This window comes from Lepidochelys olivacea, assembly GCF_965140295.1.
Source record: "Lepidochelys olivacea isolate rLepOli2 genome assembly, chromosome: 6".
Taxonomy (NCBI): Eukaryota; Metazoa; Chordata; order Testudines; family Cheloniidae; genus Lepidochelys; species Lepidochelys olivacea.
In genome coordinates this window covers 23,241,066-23,265,185 of record NC_140416.1, presented here as the reverse complement: position 1 = coordinate 23,265,185, position 24,120 = coordinate 23,241,066, and the positions used below count along the sequence as shown (strand labels likewise).

The following is a 24,120-nucleotide window of genomic DNA, read 5'->3' as shown; positions in this document are numbered from 1 at the left end:
GAGGCCACAAGGGGGCTCCCAGGAAAAGGCCACAGGTTAACAGACTCCAAGAACATTCCTAGGATGGCTGAAAATGTGTACAGTGTGGTTTACAGCTAGGGTGACCAGATAGGACCAATATTGGGGGCTCTCTCTTATATATGCAACTATACCTCCCATCACTATCCTCCCAAAAACCGTGTCCTGATTTTTCACACTTGCTATCTGGTCACCCTATTTACAACAGTCTTGAATTACAAGCTTCTCCCACTCTGAGATTTCCCATATGTTTTAGCATATGATCATAGCCAATGCCTGTGCTCATGGGCAGTGGGTAAAATAGGCCAGGGGAGACTCTGCCTCGTCCGGTGCTGCCGCAGCTGTTCAACCCCTGATTGCTGGGTTTGGCGGTGAAGTTTTTGCTTTATTATGCCCCATGCAGGTTCCGGGATGGCTGAGGAGGCACATACCGCCTTCTCAGCCACTCTGGAACCTGCATGGGGCATATCAAAAGCATCTTCTAACAGATGCTTTTCCCCTGGGCGGGTTGGGTCCGGGGAGGGGACAGGTGGGGGTGGGGAAAAGGGAGGGGGAAGTCTCGGGACAGGCAGGGTGGGCTCGGAGCTCCTCCAGCCGAGGGGGGGGGGTGCTCTGGGCTTCTCCGTGTGTGTGTGTGCGGGGGGTGGGGTGTCTCGGGGCTCTGGCCGTGGGGAAGGCACAGGTGGAAGGGGCAGAGCCAGGGGTTAGCCTCCCCAAAGGGGCTCTACCCGCCACCCATGCCTGTGCTGCTTATGTTACATTTCCAAATGGCTTAAATCTGACTGTAGTTTAATAAGCAATTGCAGGAGACTGTAGGCGTTGCAGCTTCTCTCTCTCATAAGAATATGGAGAGAGAAACTAATTAAGGAGATACAGACTTCTGCTGAATTCTATTTCAAGTGCTACTGCCCTGGGGCATAAACAGTGAACAAAATAAATATTGAATGTTAATTGTATTTTTCAATCTTTTAATCTCTCTTCACTTCCATGTTCCAGCAAATGCAGTAGAATGAAAAATACCATGAAAGAGGCTGCTCTTTTGGCAAACCAAAGATGACTAGACTCTGCTGCTGCTGCTAACCAATACCTCAATCCTATGTAGGGTTTTTCATCAGCAGATCTCAAAGCACTTTAACAAGGGAGGTCCATATCATTAGTCCCATTTTAGAGATTGGGAAAAGGACTGAAACTTCTGGTTGCATATTCACACCAACCTTCCAAACCTTTTGAAACCTCGCCCATCACGAGCCCTAAGCAATTGTTTGCAAATCAGTGTTACGGCTGATGAAAATATTGCTGCATTTAAAAGATAAAGATAAGTTGTTTTCCAATATCTTAATAATCACTAGATGTCATTGGTGTACAGTAAACACAGGAGGCTAACAGTGCATGTGACATATATGATTGTTAAATATGAAGGAGGAAGTTCTGGAGAAATCTGAACATTAAGAACAATCCTTGGCTTGCTGCACAATTGGAGTTAACAGGCAACGCACTGAGAGTTCTGCAGCGGCTGAGAAGAAGGCTGACTGACTCAGGCTTCATCTACATGAACATTTTTGTTGGTCAGGGGTGTGGGGAAAAAATATTAACACCCCTAACCGACATAAGTTTCACCAACAAAAACACTGGTGTGGACAGCGCTATGTTGACAGGAGATGCTCGTTGGGGGTGGTTTAATTATGGCAGTGGGACTAGCTCTGTCCCGCCAGCATAGAGTGGCTACACAGGAGACCTGACAGTGGTGCAGCTGCAGCGGTATAGCTGTGCCACTGTAAGGTCCGTAGTGTAGACATAGCCTTAGGGCGTGGCTACACTGGAAACTTCAAAGCACTGTTGAGGGAATGCTCCGAGGCAGCGCTTTGAAGTGCGAGTGTGGTCGTGCGTGAGCGCTGGGAGAGAGCTCTCCCAGCGCTCCTGGTAATCCACCTCCATGAGGGGATTAGCTCCGAGCATGGGAGCATGGCTCCCAGCGCTCGGAGCCTGTCTACACTAGTGCTTTAAAGCGCTCAGACTTGCTGTGCTCAGGGGGGTGATCTTTTACACCCCTGAGCCAGCAAGTTAGAGCGCTATAAAATGTAAGTGTAGACAGGCCCTTAGGCTCTCAACTGCTATTGTAGCTGCAGGTTTACAGGAGCTCCAGAAGCTCCTGTACACCTACTCCTTAGGAGGGAATGGCTTGTGGCTTCACAAGTCACAGAAGTACTGCCCTTATCAAACTCCAATCTCCCACTGCGTGCTGGAGTTCAGGGGGTGGTGGTGGGAGCAACAGCGTTCATTCCAAAGGTGCAGGTTCCTGGCATCTTTCTGTCCCCGTATGCAGTGGAACCATTCCAGTTCTGATGTATCAAGGCCCTCTGTGGCCACAGAGTGGGGAACAGTAGTTGCAAATGAATATTCTAATACTGCCTAGAAAAAAAGCCAGGCACTTTTGAATATGCTACAGAAAACATATGGCACAAGAGTAACATGTCAAAGAAAGGTTTCAGAGTAGCAGCCGTGTTAGTCTGTATTCGCAAAAAGAAAAGGAGGACTTGTGGCACCTTAGAGACTAACCAATTTATTTGAGCATGAGCTTTCGTGAGCGACTAACCAATTTATTTGAGCATGAGCTTTCATGAGCTACAGCTCACGAAAGCTCATGCTCAAATAAATTGGTTAGTCTCTAAGGTGCCACAAGTACTCCTTTTCTTTATGTCAAAGAAAATTGACAAAAGTTACCAATTCACTTTCTATTTTGGTATTTAGGGCCTTTCTAACCCAGCTATTTAATTATTATGTATGTAACTGATAAAAAAAGGAACATAGTTTGCCATTTATAGGAAGAGAGAACGCAGACCACATGAGTTATGTAGGCTATTTAATGAGCATGTAGAGATTATGCCTATTTTCCAACCTTTCTATCAGTGCAAGATCAAACAGGATTCAAGAAGTACTAGTTTTATAAATGTTCAGTCAATTTTGCACTTTTGCCCAAAATTATTATAATAAACCTCACTCCAATAAACCATGCAAAAAAAGACATTAAGGACAAGAAGCTACAGTCTATACAAATACATAACAACTCTATTAGGAATGATTAGATCCACATGTATACTAAATGTTTCAAAGGTTACATCACTAATTATGTGATAGTGTCACTTTTGGTAAACCACAGATGTAACATGAAAAATATTCAGCTTGGTCCTATGTAGATCTTATCTCAGTGTGCAAGGTTTAAAAAAAAAAAACAAAAACCCTGAATCAACCCATTTGATCTTTGCACTGTATTAGCTGTTAGCTTAAGAGTGAGCCTGCTGAGCAGAGGAATTTTTGCAAGACTTACTTTAAATCTCCACATGATACAGCCAAGAGGTTGAGCCTAAAATATGAAATGCTAACTTTCATTTATATGACATGTTGTAGCATTTATGTAAATCATCAAAGTTAGCTTATGTTTTTGATATCAGATACAATGCCCTTTAGAAAAGGCCTTGCCTAGCTCTTTTCTTCTCGCTTTGTATAAATAAATCTAAAATTCACTTCAAGATTATGCTGCCACGTAACCGCCTGAAATTAAGATTTTTCCAGATGCTTAAAAATTCAATTGACATTTAAAAGCTCTATGTTAAAAAAATGTTCATTGGAAAATAGCAGGTACAGTCAACAACAAATTAGTTCCACCACCTTTAAATAACAGAGGCAAGAATTTCATCTAGGTACCTGGGTTACAGCCATTGACCCCCTGAGGCTGCAGTTGCAGCACACATGAATGGTCTTTCAAAGTGACCTGCCAGCACAGCTGTTTGCAGCACTATCAACTGCTTTCATATAAACAAGGCCTGAAGCAGACAGCAATCTATCATGTGGAACGTGGCCACTGGAGAGAGAAAGGGATGGAGCAAGTCTAAAAAGCGGTAGAACAAGATTGTAGGGAAAAGAATCAAGGCTAAAGGGAAAGCAAACAAAGTTAATTAAGGGCTAGGGAGAGACAGGAGGGGAAGGGGAAAGGAGATAAGAAATAGAACTGAAATGGAAGGGAAGAGAAGCCAAAAATCCCATTTTGTAGAGGTGATAAGAGGAGAATAAGGCAGTTTCTGACAACTCTAAGGATACAATTCTTTTGAGCAATGCCTTGTTTTATGATTATGGCCAATGCTGTAGATGGTATCTGGTACCAAGTTTTTGTTATTCTATGAAGTACAAGTTTTCTGCACAGATCTACTGGCAGTGCATATGGACTAAAAGGTAAATGGTGGTGGATTGCTCTACTTTTTTTCATCTGAATGCTGACAAATTTGTGATGAGTTCCTGTCATAGGATGACTAGCCCCTTTACGGTGAAATGGGACCAGACACACCTTTTCCATAATGAATTAACCCCTTTCCAGCCTGAGAGGGTAGGTTGAAAGAGGGTCAGGTGATAGATTAATGGATACCTAGATCTTATAAAAGGATTAAGAGTGAGATCAGTTTAGAGTTGGAATCACAGGCTGGCTGGGGCCCGTGGAAGGCCCATGAGCCAGGGTATGCAGAGGAAAGGGTACTTACTCCAGGGAACCAGCCTGGGGCAGGCCAGCACTCTAGGCCAGGAGAGAGGAAGAGACTCTCAAAGGTAGCTCAGAAAGGGGCTGGAAACAGGGCCCAGAAGGTGTGCTGAGGAGAAGCCCCAAAGGGCAGAAGAACCTTTTTGTTTGTTTTGGACTTTTGCTACCCTAGAGGCTTATGTTTGTTGTTATTTGGCCGGAGGGCTAAGCCACATCTTCAGCACAGACCACTATCTGGAAAGTTGAGGAGACTAACTTTGGGGAGGGAAACTGAGGCCTGGAGTGCCAGCTGTGCCATGCTTTACCAGCAAGGGGCACTATAGGACAACCATGCCAGCCTTCACTTCCTTTCCACAAATATGCGAGTTCTAACTCATTGCTTCTACCATTTTGCTGATCAAGCCAATGGCACTAACAAAGCTGGTTTAGTGGGAGAAATGTTGAATCCAGTGGATACCTGAAATTGACATCCCCTAATGATGGGCAAACCTAGGAAGGCTTTTTATGAACAAAATCTTGTGCTGGTCAAGTTTTGGATTTGCAGTCTTCCTCTATGTTACTGGAGTCATGTTATTGCAGAATTGTCTATTACAGGGATTTTACACTTCCCCCATGTAATGCTAGCTGCTGTTGGAGACAGAATACTGGAATTTATGGACGAGTAATTTGACACAGTGTGGCAATTCCTATATCCCTAAAACCAGGGGTGGTTTGGATCTGGGTCCTATTTTATGTGAACTGTCATCCAGTTTATAAGTTTTGGGCAGTGGAAAAATGGGGTCCTGGTTTTATCCCATCACTAATGCCCACATGGTGAAATCTAGGCCCCATCAAAGTCAATAGTTTTACCACTGATTTAAATAGAACCAGGGTTTCATGCACAGACTTCATCCCTACCCCCACCGCACTCCACATGCCCATATTGAAGAAGAATATCAGAAGCCGCTCATAATGAAAAACAGAGTATTAATGTTTCCTTCTTCCAGCTGTGAGAACGAAGTCAACCACATTTAATATTTTATTCTAGATGTTTTTTTCTTCCCCCAAACAATCAGAGTGAGTAGGAATAAAACCAAAGTGTTTAGCTGGCACTGTAGAGATTTTGCTCAGAGCACTAATCCCAAGTGAAGACAACAATGGGTGACTTAATCCAGTGATGGATTAACACATGAGCCCATGGGGCCCAGGCCCGGGGGCTCCCGCAGGAGAGCCAGAACCTGTGTAGAAGGGGAAGGCAGGTGGAGGGTCCAGGGCTCCCCACAGTGGCCAGGACTCCCTGGGTGACCCTTACCATGGCCCAGCTCTGACATCCAGCCTGGCCAGGGGATGGGGCCTTGCAGGGAAGAGGAGGAGCAGGGGGAGGGGCATGGTGAGGGGGTCTAAGGCCCACCTGAGCCGCCCACCAGGAAGAGGCTGAGCAGGGGCTGTGCTTTGCAGCAGGAGAGATGATTACTCCTCCATGAAGTGCAGTCCCTGCTTTCACTGCTCTGCGCCTGCCCGAGGCTACTACACCCATAGAAAAAAGTGGGCGGGCATGGCCCTCCTGCCCCCCCACCCCAGTTCTGGCACCCTTGAGCCCCGGGGGCGGGGGGGAGGGGAGAGGTGCAATATTTTTTTGTGCCCAGGGCCCCAATAAGCCTTAATCTGCCTCTGCTTTGCATGATTGAGTCGATGTTTGCCATGGATATAGGAGTTATGCTATGCCCTCTCCAACAACAAGAGGGTAATCAAGAGGAAGGGATACTCTCAGGAGAAAAGGAGACAATGTGGGGAGGAGGAGATGAGAAAAAAAACGGAAAAATGATTTATGAAGTTCCCTTCTTTCCTTTTCCTGAAGCTCACATTAATCAAGGATCCTGTCTCTTATTTGGGGATTTTAATGAGGATGAGGTGAAACAGAGTATTTTTAATGATGTCTGAAATGAGGCATGAAATTGAACCATTGTTTAACTGTGTTGCTATTGCTCTCATGAGTAGAGCCGTTCCTTAAATCTGGGTGGTGTGAGGACAGTTTCTGGGAGGAGTCTATGGCTGCTGAGAGATATATTTTGCTTTCACACATCTGTTTTCCTTTCTTTTTTTCTGAAGCCTCAATCCAGTTGTTTATTTCCATCCTCTGAACCTATTGCATGGAGCATAATGTACAATACACTACATATGCTGACTCAGACAGAGTACACACCTATGACCAATGCAATACAGCAACTCAGTCTTTCTTAACTGACAGCAAAGGCATTAGGGAAGAGAAAATTTATCTTCCTTTATATTCTTTAAGTATGATGACATCGATTTTACAATGCTGCAGACAGAAACAGAAGAGACTTAAGTGCTTTTGAAAATTTTACCTTAAGTGACTTTGGTACCTAAGTCCTGTTTTCAAAAAGGACTTAGGAGCCTAAGATTAATTGAAAGTCAAATGGGACTTTGGCTCCTAAATGCCTCAGACACTTATTTTAAAATTTTACCCTTAGGCCAAAATGCTCAAACTTTGGTGCCTGAATTTAAACATTTAATTTTAGTTTACTCATGTCAATATGCAATCTGATTTTCAGGAGTGTCGATGTGACGTAATTAGAGCTGCTCTGTAAAAAAGTATGAATAGAATGTGTTGACCTGGTTATAGGGATTTGAGTGTTCTAGTTTACTATTTACTATTTGAGTGTTTGTAGTTAGTTTAATGGGGGAAAACCAAGCTGCAATGGCTCAAGATAAGCCATTTCTCTGCAAATACTTGAGGGTTTTTACAAGACAAGGCAGGGAGGGGAACAGGCCCAGGCACACTGGAGAATGAAATGTGTATTGCAGTTTTAAAGGAAAACCCCTTTTGGTTGAATGAGGGTGGGGGAGTTGTTCAGAGGAACCAGGATGAGGCCCAGACACCTGCTGGGGCATCTGAAGAAGTTAAGCCTGCCTAGGGCCTATAGGTAAGATAGACATGAGTCTACTGTAGATTATTGTTTTAAAACCCTTTTTCTCTAAATGGCTTGTTCCTACTGTTAAAACAAACATTCGTTTGGTTTTATGAAGGCTGTCTGGTCACTGTATACACTACCGATCACAGACTCCCAAAAGGAAGAACTGCCATGTCTGAACTCATTTGGACCAGCTGCATAAGCACAACTGACACAGGGTTCTGTAACCCAAGGCCCATCTGAAAGTGGGATAATCATGGGATTCCACCCCATAAGAAGTAAAGGCATGAACAAGTAACACCTGACACCTGAGAGGTGTTATGAATTATACAGAGAAAGATATAGATAACCTTTTAACCATGACAATCCCAGTGATGTCAACATGAGCTGCAGGTGCGCCTCACTTCTGAAAAGCAAGTGTCTCCTTTATGGTCATAACATTGCACCCTTAGATGTGAAAAATTTCACCAGAATCCACCCATAAGTGATCTGCAGTACAATCTGTTTTGTACAATAATGTATTGAGACAGTAGACCTGGAAGAAAGTAAAACATACTCAACTTGTCCAAAACATAGCTACCCTCAAATGAAAATTTTCCACAAATCTAACAGCTGGAGTGTTTATGCATTTTTGTTTATCCATTTTTGTGTATTTTCAGTTTGTACTTGGATATTGTAATAACCAGGACCTCAAAACTCATACAATTTTCAGGTAGTTCTTAAAGATCATGTCTCCTATCATAGGAAGAACCCCATTAGATCTTACATTCCCTGTCCCATAGATGCAGAAGTTGTGATAGTCATCACATGTGATGCTTTTACATAACACAACTTTGCAAAAAGTGCAAGAGCACACACAACCCCATGTACACCACAACTTTACAATTAAGGCTGCTTTACACTGCCAATTATTTTAAAGTCCCTTTTTACATTATCAGAATGGTGTGAAGGGGTTTTAATGTAAATGAAAATCAGGCGCAGTGCAGGGAAAACTCAAAAGGTTTAAAAAAGTTCAGGACTAGTTAAAAAAATAATCTAAAAAACTGGGTATTTATTTGACCGTATGGAGGCTATAAGCAGGCCCCGTGATCTTCTATTTTTCAGTCCAACAGACCTTGGCTAGTTTTCATCGTTTTTAGGGAGTCCTGGTGACCTTCTGTCCTCTTGTCTGATATTTTTGATGATGAGCAGTAAGCCTATTCCCCTCAGAATATCAAGAGTCAGATGACAGCAGTATTTGCAACCCCAGACACTCAAATATCATGAGTCAGACCCCAAAAGGACAAGATTAGTTTAAGAACCGTAAGATTTTTTTAAAAAATACATTTTGAGTCTTATTTGCCTTTTGGTTTTTGAGCCTTTAGGGTTCCATTTTTCAGCTTTTCTCTGCAACCGGGAGGACTAGAAACTTAGTTTTTTTTAAAATGAAAGCTGAGATCCTGACATAATTACATGATTGCTGCAGCTGGAGCTTTAAGAAAAAACACCAAATATTGCAAGACCTGCATGCAATAAAATTGTGAGAGTCAGCAATAAAACTGCTTCCCCTTGGATTCCTAATGGAGCATATCCCCTTCCCAAGGTTCCCTGAACATGAAATAGTGGACTCAGTGAAGTAAAATGCCAGTTCGGCCTGTCGGATAATGGAGTCTGAGCCTGAATTAACATATTTTCTCAGCATCTCCATGCATTCTAAGCAGGTTCTCAAATTGGATCACAGTCTGATCTTTCGTTCAACACTTCCAGTGACATATCTGGATTTTGGCATTGCAACATCTGGTGGGAAGGAACCCACAATCCAATGTCAGGACATAGCATCACAACAGTTTTGTCTATCTCTGCAACTCCATTGACTTTTGGTCACTTTCTAGCTGCTATAAGGCGCCCTGGTGACTGGTCTGTTTCCTCAGCTTTTTCACCCAGCCACTATTGTTGTGAGTATGCCAAGCAGTGATGACTGCAGCTTTCTGATCAGCATTCTATTCACTTTGCCTTAGAGCAGGCAGAGTGGAAGATTCTCCAGCCAACCACATGGATTGCAGGAGAGAACCCAAAGAGCCACATCGGGTTGCTTATTATTATAATGGTATTAGACAAAAATTGCCCAAAGCAGCATTTTATTACAGCTTTTAAATAAAGCATTAACTTACGAAAAGAAATAGTCATAAACTAGCTTTCTCTCTCTGTTAAATAGAATATCTACCCACACAATACATATGCAAGGCACAGCTGGGTGATTCTGGTAGTACCTCAGCGTATAAAATAATTAGCACTGCTTACTAACTATACCTGCAGCCATGCAAGTAATGCATTTTATATATGCTAAGTAATAATGGCAGAAATATTCATCTTGAAGCTATATATATATATATATAATTTAATTTATTAAATTAATAAATAAATAAAAAGCTGACACAGACCTATAATTTTTACATTAGTTTAGTTATAACTCTGTGTGTGCACATACGTATACACATTTAAAATATTAACATAAGCCTACCTAATTAGTGTCACTTGATATTTAAGTGTGCAAATGCTGCAAGTTTGTCCAAGGATCAATGCAGTTAAATTTATAGAACTCAAATTCTGCATGTTTATACCCAAATGAAAGAAAAATAGAGAAACATGTCAGGAATTGGCATCTTCCATACAAATTATGTGTTATGCATATTAGCAAATGAACAGCACACTGCCTGGGGAATGAAGCACAGGGATCAGAAGTTCACTTCCTTGCCAATTTTTTTCTTGACAATTTCAAATGTTTCATTAGTTCTTGTTTTTGCAGAAGGAGCAGAAATGTGCTTAGATAACAAATGTATCTTTTAAAAATTATTATTGCTGAAGTTGTAGTCTATTTTTAGAAAAAAACTCACTAGGGAAATAAACAGGGCATTAAAATTAATTATTCCATGGTCTGTGGCAGCATAGCATACATCTGCCTTTGATTAGGTGATGTAAGTAAAGTTAAATGTATCAAAAGGCTATATCATGGTTGTAATTAATTCATAACAATGCAATGGCAGCCACAACTGTATGTAATAAACCAATTCCAAAGGTAATTTGCACGCATAGTTTATAAAGGCCCTGTAGTTCTTTAAACATGTTTCTTTGATTGTAAACAGCTGATGTACTACAGTAGATTCAATTTTTCCAGCTATGCTTCCAAAAAAAGATTACATTCAAAGCATAATAAGGTGAACTAAATCATACTATAAACTGAAGCTTTTTGCACGGTTTTAACATACCACTGTCAATCTAATTTAAAGAAACCTAAATATATCAAAAAGCTTGAAAAAACTTGACATTCAAAAAATCATCATAAAATTCCCTAAAATGAGTTCAATGATACAAACTTTTCACACATAGCGAGTTTACTGGATTTTAGCAGATTTTTGCAAGTTGGTGTGTGACCAGCAAAATATACACACAGTGTGCCAGGGAGACATTTGTGTACTATTCGTGACCTGCTCTCCAAGGAGTCTGCACAAGTGCACCAGTCTCCTAGCAGAGATAGCACTGAAAGAGGCCACCTATCACCCTGCACTATCGCCCATAACTAGAAGTCAGACTATACTGCGAAATTCAGAAGTTTCTTTAATGAGTCTACTAAACTCCAGAATACATAGCACTGTCAGTGATGCTAAAAGATTGTGACCTATTTTCAGTACAATTAAAATCAGTTTGATCTTAATCCACGGGTAAATTAAACACTTCAAATCTACCTTTTCACATGTCAGGTTCGCCTCCTTTTAAAGGCACTAATCATATATCAATGGGGGTGGTGGAGGGAAGTAGAGCTCTAACTTTTCTTGCTATTTTTGATTGTTAAAATAAAAACAAACCTCTTAGACTTTTTGTTCCAGTGTAAGCTATGTAGCAAATCACACAAGGATTTATATCACCAAGGGCTAGATTCCAATACACTTTTCCATGGTGATTAAAACCTTATGCCATGAATAGTTCCAATGAAATCAACGGAATACCTTTGTAGAGTAAGGTACTACTCATTGTAAGTATGTGTATCACACTGTAGCCCTAAATCTCCTTGTTTCCTTTGAAATTGATAAGGCTAAATCACTCTTCAACACAGTGCCACAGTGAGGCTTATAGGGACTAAGAACTCTCATGGAGCCATGACCATTTATACCAGCTAAGGATCTGCCCTCTCAATCAGACAAGAGAATTAATGAGGCCAGTTCAGTTGCCATATACAAATAACTGAAGTAGTCAGATTATTATTTGCATGGGAATGAAAACGAATTAGATACACTTGGCTACCAGCTTTCATTTTCCTAATAATAATAGTGGATTTGATTATTTGGTGTTTTATTTATGGCCTAATACCTAATATGATTTATGGTATGAAGGAAAATCAATATTCTCTCTCTCTCTTTAAACAATGTATGGTAAAGAAACAGTATTTCTACAGAGTAAATTTTCTGGTTTATTTTAGGACAAAAGTACTAAATCTAAAATAAATTATCATTTGAGTCTCAAACACCTCACTGCAAACCAATCAATTTTGTAACTTAGAAAAATCTCTAAAAACATACTCATTTGAAAGACCAATGGCCAACAAGACATTTACATGATTACATACTATGAACAGAAGGAGATAATTTTCTTTTCTGTACAAAAGGAGAGATGTCATATCCTGGAAATGCATGTCCAAGGGTAACATTTGAAAAAGCACCTAAATGACTTAGAAGCCAAAGCAGTGCTTAATTTGTGCCAGAACTGAGCTCTGTCACCTCTATGCTTGGGAGCTCTTAGCCCCGGCACCCCTGGGCTTTCCATGTCAGTTATAAAAGTAAAAAACATTGATTGAGCCCCGGCACCTCCTTCATTACAAATTAAGTTCTGAGCCAAAGTCCCATTTTCAAAAGTCAATGGGACTTGGGATCCTAAGTGCCTTTTGAAAGGATACTTAAACTTCACATCAAGTAGGCATTTTTGCAAATTTTACCCCAACATTTTAAAAACAACCAAAGAAGAGAATCCCCTTCCCCGCCCCAAAGGGAGAGTAGATTTCACACAGATTGCATAGTGAATACTGGGACATAGCTATGGGAATTTACGTATGACTATGCAGGTGTCCATGTGATTCAGATATGGTCAACAGAACTGGTTGAAAAAATTTTGGCCGAAGAGTTTTCTGTTCGAAAATTCAATTTTGTCAAAATCTAAATGTTTTGCAAAATTTGATGGAAAAACTCAAAACAAATCATTTTGTTTTGATAACGTCAAAACATTTAATTTTGATATGTCAAAACCCTGTTTTGATAAGGCTAAAGTGTTTTGTTTCTAATTTATTTTTTTTATTCATTTTGTTCTGACTTTTCTATTATTAAATTACTATTTTATATTATGCGTATATTATATTTAATATTCTATTACAACATTTTGACATTATGGAAGCAAATTGATTCAATGGTTCTGAACTGATTTTTTTTCAGAATTTACATTCTGCAGGAAATTTCACATGGAACAGAAATTCCATTTTCCGACCATCTCTATTGTTCAATAAAGCTGATAGTTTACTACTTGAACAACAAGGGTCTGATTCTCATTTACACTAAGGCTGCTTTGCACTGCTATGGCAGTGCTGGCAAAAAGCTTCTTGTTAACCTAAAACACTACATTGGGAGAACTGCCTGATAGTTCACTCAAGGAACAAGAGTCATTGAAAAACCCCACACAGATAAAACAGATCAGAAAGATATCAGAGCATAAGCCATGGAGTCAGGAGACCAGAGCTCTAGTCCTAAACTCTGCCACTGATTTGCCATGTGATCTAAACCAGACATTAATCAAGTAACTTGGTCTCTCTTGCTTTAGTTTCCCTATCTGTAAAATGGGGACAATAATGCTTACCTTAGCATGGTATAAGGATTGATTATTTAATAATTTTAAAGCACTTGCAGAGACCTTAGGAGCAAAAGTAATAATAATACTGTACTTTTAATGTATGTGTAATTTATTAACTCATGTAGGCCCTTATTCAGAAAAGCAACCCTATTTAGGAAGGGACATAGGCACCTGTTTCAGTGCTTTCCTGAACTCAGGCCTTAATCATTAACAATGGAAGCAAGTATTTACATGGTAGTTATTTCTTGTTGTTCTTGAAAATTTTGTAACTCAATTTTAAACCCAGATACAAAATTAATGCTCTCTCTTACTTATTAAACAAACATCTTATGGCCCAGTACTAAAGCATGCCATACTGAAAAATCCCCTACTTTTTTTGTTTTGTTTTGTTAAACTATAGGTTGAAAATCAAGCACTTAGAAGTTAGGAAATGCCAAAATTAAGATTATCTATACAGCCTTATTCCAGTCCCCTTGGGAGTGTGCTATGATAATGACTTTAATACTCACATACTATTATTTTCTACAGGACTCCTGCCTCATTCACTGCACAGAATGGGTGGTGTTCAGGGAATGCATCAGGACTGCGCAGTGAATGAGGCTGTTTGCAGGATCCCTGCTTCATTTGCTGTAGGGTGTATAGAGAATAAGGCAGAGGACTGCAGGAAGAGAAAGGATGGTCTTATGGGTTAAGGTAGGCGTATATCATGCTGGATAACTCCATTGTACCCCACCTGTGCCATGGTCTCCCTATGTGATACTGATTAAGAAACAAAAAATTCAGCTTGCATCACCCATTATGTGTTCCTCATTTTCTGCGTACCCAACTTGAAACATCTGGAGTCTGATATGCAGAAATGCCAAGAACTTACAACTCCAACAGAAATGAATGTTGAGCTTATGCTCAAATAAATTGGTTAGTCTCTAAGGTGCCACTAGTACTCCTTTTCTTTTTGAGAAATGAATATGATTTGTGAATGCTCAGCACTTCTGGTGGAAAGCCAGTATAGTCTGTAGAAAAGAGCACAGGACTGGGAGTCAGCCCATCTTGAGTTCTAATCCTTGCTCTGCTACTGATTCACTGGGTAGCCTCTCTCTCTCTCTCCTACCTGTACAAAGGGGATAATAAATCTCTCATCTTCTGATGGAGATAAATTCATTAATGTCTGTGAGGCACTCCCACACTAGAATGATGAGCACTGTATAAAAAACTATGGGGAAATTAATAATTGTAGTCTGCATTAAATAAGAGAAGGGCCACCTCATAAATGATGAGGATAAAAATGTTGAACAAGTAGCTTCATTCTCTGATTTCCATCTATCCAGGTCACTCTGAGTCCCGTGTGTACATCAGAATGGTGGCATACAAAGATATAAGTATCTAAGCAAGGTGCAAGCCAGTGAAGAATCGGATCCCATCTATTTAACTGCACATGAGAAGCTACTGTTAGGGCCCTAGTAATATCCCTTACACTGGTTAAGCCAGAATAGTGTATTTCTCAAACTCAGCATTTAGAACAAAGGCCTGTATTCAGAGAGGCTCCCTGTGGGTCTGACAAAGCTCATAATGAAACAACAACAGTCACCATTCACTGTAGAGATGAGCCACACAGATGAGTTCATGGCTGGCATTGGCAGGCCTCTTCTATAAACATCCTTGACATGCTGTTGAATGTCAAGCTAATATCCAAGGGTGACAGAATGGGAGTGTGGCCTGGAATTCTTGATTAGTATGTGCTGAAGCAGAAGGGGAGATATTTTTGACCTAACCAAATTGTTCTAAAAACCACATACATAATGACCTCTTGTCATGAATGATGCTGTATTTTACAGGCTCCTTTTAGAACTGTTTGGCAGAGCTGACTTTTGCTCCACCACAAAAACAAAGTGATGTTTAAAATGGACAATGCCAAGGTTGGCAGGTCAAAAAACAAAAAAACAGACCAGCTTTCCCCCTGAGCTCCCATACATTTAATTAAAACGTTAACATAATGATTCCATATTTGTGAGAAGGGGAGTTTGAAGTGTGCTGAACTTCTCCTTTAAAAAAAATATCGTAGACACTTATGAACAATCCTGTCAAAAAAAAAACAAAACACTTGAAACAGGGGAATGGAAGGCAAAATGGATTACTGGATTGGAGAGGAGATATAGTGACCCACCTCTAGGCTACCAATTCAAATACTGGACAGTTCAGTTCAGTAGTGACCAAAATCATCAGTCCCAAGGGATGATCCAGGATGCACTATCCTAGTGATGTCCAACCTACAACCACTGAGCCCTTCTAAAACAGGCCCTATAAGGATTAGGCAATTTTTAAATAACATTATATAATGCAGATTTACAAAGTTCTTCTATTTTAAGAGTCCCACAGAGTAATTGCACAGCATTGTAACTGCAAAACTGGGTCCTGACTTTGTGAGATATCCGAAACAGGGAAGTTATCTTACTGTGTGTGTGCACAGCATCATGCAACTTTATATAAATAATCAACAATAATATACTATTTGATTTATCACTCTATTATTAACATTCCTGTTATAGATTAAAGTTTTTGTTTTTTTAAAAAAAGTTTGAAGGTATATTGGGTATTTTGTTTCATATGTCAATACAAATGTAACAATTTGAAAAGATTTACATTCTGGAACATATGTGAACAGAGAGAACTGGGCCTTGGTGGAGAAGATCTCTGGCTAACAGGAAGGCCTGGGATTGCATACAAACATTTCCAACCAATTCTAGGGCAGCACTGCCTCTGGAGCTAACCGTTGGAAAATTCACACATCCTGTGCCTGTCTTTCAGACTTTTAGATCCTGAACTCTAACAGTTCATCAGGAGATTGCGAACGGAGAGGGACATGAAGAGAGGACACATATTTGGCAAACTCCTGTTGCACAACTATGATACTGAGCTCCCAACCCTTTGCAGCCACATTCTCCTCTGGAGTAAGTCTGCCTGTTGATTTGGTTTGCCATAGACATACCGAGTCCACCTCATGAGGTGGATCTTTTTGAGTGCTGGAGAAAATACAAATTGTCCTGCCCAGATGGAGGGAACTGTTAGTTCCACATTGGTATCCACATACATTATCACAGTCCCGTTAACCAGTCTTGCCATGGCTGGTGGGATTTGGAGATGAAGGACTGCCTGATTTACCAGTTCCAATGCCCTGAATTCTGGAAAGTTGATGCACTTTCACGTTTCAAACTTGGGTCACAGGTGCTCTGAAATCTTATGGACCATGTAGGTTTCCTAACTTCTGAGACTGGCATTAGTATTTAAGCAGAAGGAAGAAGGATGTGAGACAGCTTTCAGGATTCTTCATGACTAGCCAACTGTGTTGGGATCTGAGGACCCAGTCAGGTGTGTGTGCGTGTGCGCATGGGTGCCTATGTAGCATCCCTACCAAGCTGACTACTTTTAATGCCAATCTCCTTACAGGTTTGATGGACAGGGTTCATCTGGATCCCATCTCTCATTCAGCAGGGTGTAACTTCCTTATTCTCTTTCCATAAGAATTTCTTCCGTCCCCTCGCTTCTTCCTGGCAGAATCACCAGGGCAGTTTGGAAGGAAAATTTTAATAATAGGATAACCCCCAGTTTCTTGCTAGATAGCTCGAGACTCCCAAGGAATAACACAACACCCACAATATATTCAAAAGAGTAACTGTTATACAGGAAGTAAATATAGCATAGCAGGATAAAACAATCCTCTCAGCCTCATCAGTGCCCTCCTCATGAATTTTCCAAGTCAAATAACCTGATAGAGCAGGAGTAAAATTTAGTGTCCTGTTAGTAGGCATACTTCGTAGGGGCCCTTGATGACCTGTGACAATATCTTCTGTCCAGCAATTAGCAACTTTGTTGACTTGGTTAAGTACAACCCACAAAACTCACATGTGGGATAAGAGGGTTAGTCCATCCACATGTTTAATAAACAGTAGATAATAAAATCCCGAAACCCTTAGCCCCTGGCTTGAGGTCACAGTTCTGGGAACTGGTGGTCTCCCAAACAATTTCTCTGACTAGCTAACTAAAAGATGGTGCACTCACAACTCCACGAATGATCTACAGGTTCTGAGATGAATCTGCACCCCTTAGCAACTGCAGAGAGGCTGACAATCTTAGTTGGCAGGCAACCTCTTCATTCAAGAATCAGGCTTCTTCTGTTCCCAAGTTTTCCTCTCACCATCAAGGGATGCAGGGACTGAGTGCAAATTACAACAACTATATTAAAAATCCTAGCTCCTAATCTCCTACCCTAGAGCTCAGATATAATTACAGCAGGTAGGCATCCCTGAACTAGCAGCAAGAGCAGTACTTGCCACTTGGTACCTGACTTTATCTGGAGAGCTGAAGGACTAATGCAGCCTGACAGTGTAGGGAGTTTTCCCAACAAAACTCTATAAACTGGGAGTTACCTTGAACAGGGAAAGGAACAAGTTAAGGGCTTTAGCTTCCAGGTACCCAGAGGCCAGTTCTCAGGGGGAACCCTGCATACAGGCCTGGGACTCTCAAGCTCACCGAACAGCAAGTCCCACCCTTTCAGTGCCTGGCTCCAGATTCCTCCAGAGCAGGAGCGCTGGTGGCCACCCAGGCATACCGGCTTTCACTCCCCTGAGCTGACAGGGGCACCCTATCGCTCTAAACAGTGCTTCTGCTCTCAGTTGCATAGTAGACTCTGAATCTGCTGTTGGCCCCCTTTCCTCACAGGGACAGTGTGCCTCTCCCTGAGTTACCAGCACAGATACATCCAAGAACCAAGGTGAGCTCGTTGGGGGTTACATGTGTTTGAGGGCAGAGTGATGATTCTTTCCCATATTACTAAGCACTTATATAGCATTTCACACCTACATACTATAAAAATGTTAATCTAATTCAGCTAATAAGGTTGCAAGGGTTCTTTCTCTGTACCACTGATGTATACGTATGATTTCTAGTCAATATATAAGGTACTGATATATCTTGGCAGTGGCAGAACCTCAGTACAAAGCAATTCAGATTTCAATGGGGAAGAGGTCAGAAGCTGAACTGCATCTTTAGGCTCAGTTTGGAGATTCTAAACATTCCTTTGTTTTACAATTTTCAATTTGCAAGAATTATAAAATAAACAAACTGAATGATAAAGAAAAGCAAAAATGTAAGTTAAACAATGCAGCCCCTGTGCATTGTTGCTTATTATTGACAACTTGGTTTCTGTTGCAGACGATCTGTGATGTTCCTTTGGTGCTGTATTATAAAGCTGATAAATGGCTCACCAGAAACATGGTGAAAGCTTTTTGAATTCACTGTGCTATGGAAAACAAATTAGAAACTCAACTTGTTGCATGAGGGATCATCCTTCACAGCGTGGCCTTTACAATGTGAAACTAATTACTGCAAAGAAGATTTATGGTGTTTACAGTCAAGAATTCAGGGTCAGTTTGACCAAATTCATGTAACTTTAGACCTCAGGTTTGTCTGACACTAAATAGAAGGAAAACTGCAACAAATGTAAAGATAAAAATTATATATTTTTTCTACTGAATTGTTTGGCTAGAGGATGGGAATTAAGGGTTAAACAGATTTAGATTCAAGCAGTTTTTTGAGAGATTTTTTGTTTTCTTATTCTTTAATAGACAAGGCAGACAATGCTGAGTCCTAGAAAAATGTATTTTAATTTTTGCAGTCAAATTTGTATTAATCCACTAGATATTCAAACCCTTGAATATCCAATTATTTGAATGCAACTATGCAAATTATGATCAAAATATGAAGGACTGATGTAAAAACATTGCTAATAATGTAACCAAGAGGTTGGCATTTTATCCATCAGTGACCTGAATAAACATTTGTACAAATAAAATGCTAATATTTTACTCACAAGATTTGACAATTACAATAGATTTTTTCTCAAATATACACAGAAAGCAAATAATTTCATTAACATTGCATTGAAATAGATCTTTTAAAATCAAGCATTTGCTTTCTGGCAATGAAATGTCACCCTACTTTTAAACTTCTACCTCAGTAACATGCCTACAAACATTTACCATGCTATTTACTGCATATTTGGAAATGGTCATTGTCACCTGCCAACACCAGAAGAGTTGTTTTACAGCACAACTTAGGCAGGTTTGCCCAGCTTAACAAGTGGGATACACAAGCTGAAGTCTCCTAATATAGGAAGAAAATATACTGGAGCTGGTCTTTCAATAATTGGAAAGACAAGTTTTCAAATAAATTAGACAGTTTTCATTAGTTACCCAGTTCAAAACTATACACAAAATGGGTGTTTCTATTTGTCTTTCAGATCTGATTCAGCCAAGCATTTAAGGACTGCATAGGAACACACTGAAGTGGTTTGCTGAATTGGGGTTCATGTGCCTGAAGGTAAAAGATGTTGAGTATCGTCAGCTCCCATCCACACAAAGAAAGTACTAAGCACTTGGCACAAAATATAATTATCATCACAGTTAACTGTGGTTGCAATTCTGCATTCAACAGTTCAGTGGAGACAACAAGAAAGTACTTAGTGTTTGCTGGTAAAAGCAGATACCCCCTAAAGTGTAGCACATACAATACTGACAAATCAATGCTGTCATTTCCAGATATAATGCCTTAGCCTACTACTCTTGGTACAAAGATACAGCAATGTGTCTGGGATAGTGTGAATTTTGTCAAACCAGTCTGGTTTATCTTGACCCAACGGCAGTGCAAGCCCGGTGAATCTGTTGGAGAGTGAGGAGCTGCTGCATAGCTAATCCAGTTTAATTAACTGCATGTCTAATAACATTTCCCTTTAAAAATACAATTCACAATGTTTTTCTTGGAAAACACTAGCTCATAGGTTCAGCAATGGCCTGCCCATGACCTGAGCTTTTCCAGTAGCCATGCCAGGAAATGATATCCAATAAGTAAAGAGAATATTTTGGGAACTGTTTCCTCAAGGTTGTTTTAAAAAACTCTTATGGATGGGGAGTTTCAACGGGGTTTGTCCCTGTATCTGTTAGATGCTCTTGATGATCTCCCCCTCAGTCTAGAAACGAACATATATTAAAGGTACATAGAGGTCAGGTTGTAGAACAGGTTTAATTTCTCCAAGGCCAGCTCTAGTCTGTGGGATCTGGTTTTCAGACTCTTTTTTTCTCTCACCATAAAACACTTTTCACAGTGTTCCTGAGAACTCCTGACAAGTCAATGGGCAGGTGGGCGCAGAAAGATGAGAAAGTTGGTGCTAAGACACTGGGGCTGCTGGGTGCCAGCCCAAAGCTGCTCTACCTTGAGCCAGCTGAAGAGGAACAGCAGAACACAGGGACACCCAGGCCAAGTTCCCTTTTCCTGGCCTCAGCCTGTGAGCTTTCAGGAGGGGATGGGGTGGTGTAAAAACCACTCTACCACCTCCCTTACCTAAGGGGAATTCTCCTGAGGCCAGTTAAACAGCTGAATCATATTGGTGAATTGAACCCAAAGGGCCACATTTTCATTAGAGTTCATCTCCCCTTCAGACTCTTAAGTAAAGGGGCCAGATTTCCAGTGATCCTCACATGCTAGTGAATCTGGCTGGGCACAAAGGTACCATCCTGCATCCCTTGAAGGAATGCATGCTTTGTACACTAGAGTGCTCCACAAGGCAGGATGCTCCTTAATGTTCCCTCTGGGAGGTGCTGCCCCTTAGTACAAACTATGTGCAATTTGCAGTCTAGCCCAGGGGTGGCCAACCTGTGGCTCGGGGGCCACGTGCGGCTCTTCAGAAGTTAATACGCGGCTCCTTGTACCGGCACCGACTCCGGGGCTGGAGCTACAGGAACCAACTTTCCAATGTGCCGGGGGGTGCTCACGGCTCAACCCCTGGCTCTGCCACAGGCCCTGCCCCCGCTCCACCCCTTCCCGCCCCCTCCCCTGAGCCTGCCGTATCCTTGCTCCTCCCCCACCTCCGTAGAGCCTCCTAAAAGCCACGAAACAGCAGATCGGGAGGTGCTGGGAGGGAGGGGGAGGCGCTGATTGGCGGAGCGGCCGGTGGGTAGGAGGCACTGGGAGCGGGGGGAAGCTGATGGGGGGCTGCTGATGTATTACTGTGACTCTTTGGCAATGTACATTGCCAAATTCTGGCTGCTTCTCAGGCTCAGGTTGGTCACCCTTGGCCTAGAGCTTTGTATATTCAGTGTCCTATCTCCTAGCTTTAATGATGAAAAGAAGTGTTTACAACCTTTTACTCTGGCTAGTGGTGCGGAGTAGGGGCACTGGAACCAGCAAGGGGGACCAGACGGCATGGCCCCATCGCTTTTAAAAATGGGAGTGCTATGCCCTCCCACATTTTATTAGCCATAAAGGCAAGCGATGGGGGCGGAGAGGAGCGAGCAGGGGGTGAGGTCTTGGGTTGGGGGGAGAGGCGGAATGGGAGCAGAGCCTCTAGGGTACGGGTGGCACAAGGGCAGAGGCTCGGGGACAAGGGGCTGCATGGGGGCAGGGCCACAATTTGGGCGCAGGTTGCCCCTGCATTTTTAGGGACCTTCCATCACTCCTGGTGCAGAGCCAACAGAGCTGTGGGAGTTTGAACTTGATTCTATTCTGGTTTATATACCCTCACCAGAACTTTTAATTAAGATCCCAACTCTTATGTATTGCTAGTGATGATGTGTGAGCCAGACATAACATAGCTTGATTCCAGGCTCCATTTGCAGTGTTGACAGAGTAAACGTCATTTGATTGTAAACCAAGCAAATTCTTACACACAGAGCCTCATAATGCTATTTTTACAGTTACTTTTCGTTGTGCATTTTAATTAATTTAGTCTCAACTAAATGCCTGAGTGGGAGGTATGTATCGTCTCCTTTTAGCATACAAGACAGAGAAGTTAAAGGGGATATTTTCAAAGGCACAAACAGGAGTTAGGCACCTAAACCCCATTATTTTCAATGGAAATTTGGCATCTAGCTTCCTTTTGTGCCTTGAAAATCTCTCTCCTCCCAAGCATCTTCCTCAAGGCATACTAGGAACAGCCCGTATCTTTGACTCCAGTACTGTACCTTAATCACAACCTCCACCCCTACCACCAGCACCCTTAGCAAAGCAGGAATTACTATATATTTTGCTAGAACTGTGCTTTGTGTTTGCGTGTCTCAGGCGCTTAGTTAATATCACTGGCATCCTAATTCAACTAATTATAATCCTGCCTTTGTAATGAACGGAAAGAATTATTGTTTCTACCACATAATACTAAAGTCATAATAATTGTTGGATAGGTTATCAGATCAGTTGCTGGCAGCTTTTGGCACATACTAAAAACACCCCACCACATGGCATAACTTCAGCAAAGCTGTCAGATCGTGGTCCATGAGCAGCTCACACATGATTTATTCAAGTCCGAGTTCAAGCATACTTCTACTAAATAGTAGTCACCAAGTCCTGAATGGAAAAGCTTATTATACTTTAAATATTTCCATAAGGGAGTAGCATTATCCAGTCCTATTTGTTTCTCCAATATTGTCAGAACTAAATCATTTAATAGAGTCAGTAAAAAGGATTCCAGATTAAATTAAACTGTGGCCATAAAAGGAATATGTTCAATACATGTTGCATAAGTGAATCTCTAATTAAAAATGCAACACATCTGGCAAAAGCAAACTCAGACTTTTCTGCTCTATTCTGAAGTGATTTCCTAAAGGAATACACTGTGTTTGTATTTAACTATAGCATTCTTAAATGTCTCTCACGATACAGGAGCTTTCTTTCATGGAATAAAATGACGCAATGTACATTTAAAAATCACTAAATTCAAAAGTGGTGAATTTCACCTCCCAATATGTATGACTATTTCCTAGATTATTCAATAATGCTTGGGAGCTAACCAAAACGCTTGGGAACTAACCAAAATAACATTTCGGATATCTGCCATAATGCTTTCAAGTTGAAAATGCTGTAAGACCTATCTGCCATTTAATTAACACAAGGATTCAGTTTTGTAGCTTGTTATTAATTGAACTTTGGCAAGCAATACAAAATCTAACACTTCAAAGCTTATTGAGCTCCATTTAAAGTTATCTTTCCCAGAATAAAGTTGTATTTAATAATACAGTGTCAGTAAACACAGGGGGCCAGATCTTGGGTCTGCAGCTAGCAGGTTGGGGTGGGTGTACAAAAGAGACTTAAAACTCACCTTTGCACTTCGTTCCTTCTGGTGCTGCTCTATGGAGGCTGTTTTCCCCAGGCTGATTTAGAGCAACCTGAGGACTGCTTTAACTTATGCTGGACTGCAATGCCCCAAAGGCCCATAACACAGCCCAGAATTGACTCACCACAAGAGTGGTATTCCTGCCACAAACACTTTCCTCTGGTGTGCCAGCCGCAAGGAGATGGATTGGTGTAAGAACCTATGTATTAGCTCTATGCCAGAGGATAACCCTTGCCCTGGAGTCATCTTCCTTGGGTTGATTAAATAGACTTCATGGCCATATTGAACCAGCAGCACAGCAGAAAGCAGCTGGCTACACTGTATCGGAGAATCAGGTTATGAGTCACTAACTAAACTCAGGTTGAAGAACTAATTTCAGTACCATCCAAAAGAGAACCGGACCCCGCTCTGAGAACTTCCTATTTGGCTGAAAAGTAATAATATTGGCAAGAGTCCTGGAACCGCTTATACCATGGAAGGGACAATGTGATGATGATATGGCAGTTTTATAATAAATACTATTACAATGTGTCTTTCAATGACAGAAGATTAATTTAGGCCTCTGGGTATAAAAATGTTCCTGTTAATAGCTGGTTGGCATATTTGTCATGCTAAAAAAAATCATTGCATAAGGTAGTTTCTAT

The 24,120-nt window shown here is 41.2% G+C and overlaps 1 protein-coding gene and 1 long non-coding RNA gene across 3 annotated transcripts in view; one reads left to right on the top strand and one right to left on the bottom strand.

The window, feature by feature from the left end:
• The window catches only part of KCNQ1 (potassium voltage-gated channel subfamily Q member 1), a 544,480-nt gene that overhangs the window by 273,224 nt on the left and 247,136 nt on the right, over nt 1-24,120 (bottom strand). The gene's annotated exons all lie outside the window — the stretch shown is intronic.
• LOC311522819 overlaps nt 4,006-24,120 on the top strand; it is a 64,060-nt gene continuing 43,945 nt past the window's right edge. Inside the window, exons 1-2 of one of the 2 annotated variants that reach the window (XR_014712190.1) lie at nt 4,006-4,245; nt 19,616-19,695. This is a non-coding gene — a long non-coding RNA (uncharacterized lncRNA). Of the gene's footprint in view, nt 4,246-17,955; nt 18,089-19,615; nt 19,696-24,120 lie in introns of those variants that run through there. The other variant, XR_014712191.1, reaches the window with a different exon arrangement.